Source organism: Octopus bimaculoides, chromosome 4, assembly GCF_001194135.2.
Source record: "Octopus bimaculoides isolate UCB-OBI-ISO-001 chromosome 4, ASM119413v2, whole genome shotgun sequence".
NCBI lineage: Eukaryota > Metazoa > Mollusca > Cephalopoda > Octopoda > Octopodidae > Octopus > Octopus bimaculoides.
Window position 1 is genome coordinate 105,825,586 of NC_068984.1, and position 6,973 is coordinate 105,832,558.

The following is a 6,973-nucleotide window of genomic DNA, read 5'->3' on the forward strand; positions in this document are numbered from 1 at the left end:
GCCTCATTATTAGGAACATTTAAAAACATCTATCTATCTATCTATCTATCTATCTATCTATCTATCTATCTATCTATCTATCTACCTATCTATCTATCTATCTATCTATCTATCTATCTATCCATCTGAATATATTATATATAAATCTGAATGTATATATACATGTATGTTTGTCTGTAGATATATAATATGGAGACTTACGTGTATACCTGTATCGGTGTGTCTGTTACATGTATATCTGTATCGCTGTGCATGAAAACATACATAGATATGTGGATCTGTTACATTTATGCATTTATATGTGTATTTATCTGTATGTATGTGTTCGTGGGTGTGAATGTGTTCGAATCTAATGAGTAAATGTGATAAGGAACAGAGTGTATTTGCGGAACTTCTCATTGTGTCTGTACTAGTATTACTGTTATTTTGTTATTCTGTTTTAATATTTATAATCTTTTTATGTGGAATAGTCTTTTTATGTTAAATAAAATGCTTTCTCTCTATTGAAAAGATCCGAATCGTTTGGTCTGTATTCTAATGAGCATTAGTTTGAGTCCTGGTGCCTGTTTGTCTATAACGCTGTGATTTCTTTCTGATGTCATTGTGTTTGTAAATCTAATTTGTATTCTCTCTCTCTCTCTCTCTCTTCCCATTTCTAGTCAGTACCTAAATGATTGACAGCTCTTGAACACACCCACTTCGTTTTATATATATTGGTATCCTTTCTTTAAAACTTCACCAGCTTTCGCTGGCGTGTGTATCTACGGTTGACTAAGTTTGTGTAACGCCTAATGATACTGAAAATCTATGTAATATGGTATAATCTGTTATGACGGCATTGAATAAATTTCTAACGAAACACTTGTTGCGAGACTAAACACCAATCACCTGCTATTTATTACATATATATTTGGATACATGCATACATACATGCATGCATACATACATACATACATACATGATGGCCGTCCACTCGTGACCGAGGAAGACCATTGCCGACCTTCAGGTACATTCTGCGCTCTAGTACTAACATTTTGCATTTACGGCTCCGTTGGTGGCTAATGAGCCCTGCTCTTGATAAGCATACACGACTGCAAACATTGCAGATTAAGCTTTCCCCATTCACTATACGAGCCGTGCACTTTCGCGCAGCTTGCTTCAATTCTTCATGCTAGATACGTGCTCTCTCAAAAGTGTTGATCCCCTCCTTAACCTACTTCCTCCATCTGGGACGATGACAGGCATTGTTCTCCCAGTCAGCGTCCTGCATATCACAAGCCTTTAATGAGGACTTGACACAGTCCTTAAAGCGCAGCTTTGGTTTCTGCCGGAGTCTCCTTCCATTCACAAGTTCTCCATAGAGCATCTGCTTAGGAATCCTGCTATCCTTCATTCTAATAACGTGTCCAGTCCAGCTTAACCGGTGCTTATGCACCATCGCCTCAATACTCAGGATATCAGCTGTCCTCAGGATCTGTGTGTCTGGAATCCTTGAGGTCCAGCCGACATTGAGAATGTGCCTGAGACATCTCTGATGAAAGCGTTCAAGTACCCTTACCTGACGTTTGTACAGAGTCCATGTTTCACACGAGTAGAGGAGCGATGTTAGTACACAAGCACGGTAATTAGAGTAAAAGAGAGAAGAGGACCAGTCACCATTCCTCGCCGTCTAAATGTCCACAAGGTATATGATGTTGTGGTTAGGAAAGAACTTCAGACTCGCTTGTTGAGCATTGAAACTGCTGCAGCATGCGAGGATTTTCGAGACCACGTTCTACAATGTGCAGCCGAAACCCTGGGATATGTTACTGCCAGACACAGAGACTGGTTTGACGAGAATGATGCTGAAGTTTAGCGACTATTGGTGGTAAAGCGCCATGCTCACAGTGTATTGCTACACAGAGAACTGTCTACTGTGCAACGAAGTCTAGCACTTGCCTACTATAACAGTGTAAAATCACTACTGCAGCGATCTCTCAGGAAGATGCAGAACACTTGGTGGGAGGATCTTGCTCGTGATGTTCAGGCTGCTGCTGATGCAAATGACAGCAAGAAGCTTTACCATCTTATGAAGCGAGCTTATGGTCTCAAGAGCTCCACATCAGCTCCTTTGCTTTCCAAGGAGTCTTCCACCCTGTTTACTAAATCAACAGAAATCACAAGTCGCTGGATCGAACACTTCTCTGAACTCCTAAACCATGAGTCAGTTGTGGATGAAACAGTGATTGATACTATGCAGCAAAGACCTATCATTGGCTCCTTAGACTCTTCGCCCTCAATAGATGAAGTAATGACATCAATAAGTAAATTGAATCTTGGTAGGACATACATACATACATACATACATACATACAAAGACACTTTGTTGTTGATGTTGAAATTCCTATGAAGGAGCCTTGGACCTAGGTTAGAAACTGTTTCTTTCTCTATTTGCAAGAAATCCTGAAATAAAACTGAATAATGACATACATACATACGTACGTACACACACACACACACACACACACACACACACACACACACACACACACACACACACACACACACACACATATATATATATATATATATATATATATACGTGGCGTACTTTGGTATCCTTTGGACAAATGCTTTGTTCGTCCATTGGTTGTATGTGTTTATTGATTGGACGGTATGCTTTGTTCTGGCCTCTTCATTGGTTGTTCCTTATTTTGTGAACTTGTGTTTGCATTTCTTGTGTTGAAGCTGGAACAGTGTGTTATAAATTTTGGCAGTGTATTGTAAATATTGGCAGGGCGTTGCATATTTTGTGTATGTGCGCTTATGTGTAAGTTTTCAATTGAAAGTTTTGAGAAAAATTTCTTTATGAATGGATTATTTAAAGTAGTAATTGCGAGTGGGTACTGAAAAGTTTCTGGCTTTGGGTAAAAGAAAACACAGGAAGACCAGTTTATTATAATTTTATTTAACATATTCCCCTCTTAGATTGGCACATGCATAGTGGTGCACTTCATTTTATTTCTAAGCCCTGTAAAAGATCTCGGAAGGCTACGCCTCCGACCAGGCCTTTCGGAACATCCTTAAAACCAGTATCGCCTCAGTACCCCTCGTAAAACCATACCTGTTAGCGTTATCCCTGATAACTGGTATTTTCCGCCACTGAGTGATTTTGCGGAAAAATGTTTTCTGAGTAAACGACGTGTTATACTTTTATGGAATTGTGCTTCTCTTGTTTCAGAAAAGATATCAGCGCGCGCGCGCACGTGTGTATTAGTGTGTGTGTTAGTGTGTGTGTGTGTGCTTCGTAGATTGTTGTCATCTGACATGGTATGTTACCGTTTAAATCTAGGATGGTGTTATTATTTTACCAGTGTCATAGGACATAAACATAGTTCGAACTAAAGAGTGTGCATATGTGAGAATGAATTGCTTAAAGTAAAGACATATCCATGAGCTATATCACTGATGAATGGTGCTTTTCACAGCTGAGTGTTTTTGGAAACTTTTGTGAGTAAAGAACATGTGTTCTTTATATAGAATTGATTTCTCTTGTTTTGGAAGAGAAATTTGTGTATGAATATGTTTGTGCCAATTTTTATTTCTTTATAATTTTTTCTTTTGCATCTATGAGAGGAGATATTTGTGTGGTCATAAAGCTATATCGGCGTCACTAGTGGAACTTTTAAGGATAATTACACTCAACGAAAATTATACTCAACCTCTTGGAGTCAAAAGAAGCGAATTCCAATGCAAAAATAGAATGGGAAATTATAGACCGCGCACCATCATATATAATCAACTCTGGTATCTGCCTCCTCTGCACCATGGAGAAATATTACATAATTACACGAAATATACACATTCTAAATAAGATAAGTGAGATCATATCACAATACAGACACGTAAATAGATTCATTTTCAAAACTTCTCCGAACCTCAAAGGTGATAAATACAGATCCCAAAAGCCTACGTCCATATCCACAGATATAAACCTTACGCGCACATGCATGCACACATACCCGTATACATAATAACATAAATACAAAATAACATACATACGCAAATCCCAAAAGAGAAAAAACATCACTCACCCACTTGATACCTTACATATAATATACTCACACACACACACACACGCACACACACACGCACACACACACACGCACACACATACACACACACACACATACTCTCTCTCTCACACACACAAATATTTCCTCAAAACAAGAAAACAAATCTTCCAACGTACACAAAACAAAATCCCACTACATCTAAATCACACACACACACACACACACACTCGCACACACGCACACACGCACACACACGCACGCACATACACACACACACACACACGCACACACACACACACACGTACTACAGACATAATAACGGATGTTTAATCAGCATCAAAAACACAATGCACAAAAACCATTCGACGATAAAGAGACCATTCTTTAAAGGCATATCCGTCCAATGTAGATACGATCTTGTTTTCTCAGCTAACACGAATTATAGACAGTCATAAACAAGTTCTCATATATACACACATTTATGTTGCTATTGATATTTTATTTATGAACTATTACCGCTGGCAAAATAACAATGCCATCCTAGTTTTAGATAATAATATACCACTGCCACCTTATTCTTGGAATAGATTATCTACAAGACAAAAATCTAAAGAAATACAAACTCTCTCTCTATTTCTCTTTCTCTCTCTCTCTCTCTCTCTCTCTCTCTCTCTCTCTCTCTCTCTCTCTCACACACACACACACACACATACACACACACACACTACTCCTCGCACAAATAACTTTCCCAAACAAAAGAAACAAAATTTCATAAAATGAACCGATATCTTACTAAATAATCCTAAAAAAATCACTAAACCGTGAAAGTACAGTTTATCAGGGATATAGCTAATACATATGGTCTTAATTACTTTTTAAAATAATCCATGCATAAAGAACCTTTCTCAAAATGTTTATTTAAAACCTAGCACACAAGCATACACACACATATATAAAAGGAAAAAGCCGTCTCAACACCAATTGATCAATAAATTCTAAATAAACTTATTATATACCAAGCTACCTACAATTTCAAGAAATACAAACACCAAATTACAAAAATAAGATAAACAACCAGCGAAGAGGAGAGACAAAAAACAATCCAATCAATAAACAGGAAAAGCATACCAATGAAGAAATAGAAGCACCAGTACGGACTTGTAACAGTTCTTGCCTGAAGATCGCAGTGGTGTGAAACTCAAGTTGCGAGACTAACTCTCAGTTTCAGTTTCATAAAACCATATCTTCTGCAATATGTATGGAACACTCCTATCCCATTCGTCCGACCCAAACCGAAGTACGAATTATATATGTATATGTGCAAATATATAGTTTATGTTATGTATGTATAACTATACACACATACAAACAAATATATCTATACACTAACAGGTGTGTGGCATAGAGATATTCAGAGATACACTAGTACTACACACACATACGACACATACATGCATATATGTATGTATGTATGTATGTATGCATGCATGTATATTCATATATACACATGCATATATATACCAAGGAGGTCGTATATATGAAATAGAAGCTAAACGTTTCTCAAATGAATTAGCGTGTAGGTGGCCTAGTATTCCACATACACGTGACCGTTAACGGAATTCTTACGCAGAGTTAGTCTTACATTATATGATAAAACCGAACACTTAAACATCAGATACAACAGGTTTCCACACAGTTTCCGTCAATCCAATTTCACCCAAAAGGCTTGGGAAAAGCGAGGTTATGGTACAAAACACGCTCAAGAGGTTAGGCTGTGTGATCGAACCCAGGATCTTGTAATCGTGAAGTGAGCATTTAAACCAATCGACAACAGCATCTAACACCCTAGCGTACATGCAAACTTGACACTTTGGTACACAACAACGCATACTAAGCGTAGATGTTCAGTCAAGTATTCATAAATACGTGTATTAAACACAATATAGACATGCACACTAATACATACACACACAAAGACACACGCCCCCCCCCCCCAGACACACATAGACATACGCTGACACACACATGTACACGTTCTCCTCACACGTGCAAGCATGTTCATAGAAATAGTAACAGGCTTAAGCGATAAGCATTAAAGATGCAAGCAATAACGACACACGCAAAATAGCATTTATACACTTGCACTGAAGGGAAAATTAAACAGTCAATACGTATAGACATCTAGACTTCGTTTTATATACACACGAGTACACAAACATGCATGCCTCAAAGATTGCATACGCCAAAAACAAATAAAATAAGATAAATCAATGCCACGCATTTACACTGTTATGGCTAGAATATTTGTGTGTGTGTGTGTGTATAAGAATTACATATACCACATATTCAAAAGCACGTACATACGTACATACACACAGACACACACACATGTATGTGTATAGCGTAGCTCGAAACGTCAAAGACTTTCCGTATTCCCGAGCGTCATACTAATATATACTTTTGTTATTTACACCACCTGTCCTCGTCTGTTGTTATTATTTGTATATTCTCCCATATATATATATATATATATATATATATTGATAGATAGATAGAGAGATAGAGAGATAGAGAGATAGAGAGATAGATACACACACGTATATATATAGTATGAGAGAAAGCTCTACATAGGTTTATTATTATACACACATGCACAAACATACATGAACACTGTCATTTAAGCATCTACATGCACTAGTATACATGCACACACACACACACAAAGACACATACACACAAAGACACATACACACAAGCACGTTGATACCAATATGCATAAGTATATTTAGATACACATATAGATAGGAATATATATATATATATGTATATATATATATGTGTGTGTGTGTGTGTGTGTGTGTGTGTGTGTGTATGTGTGTGTGTATGTGTGGAGGCGCAGTGGTCCAGTGGTTAGGGGC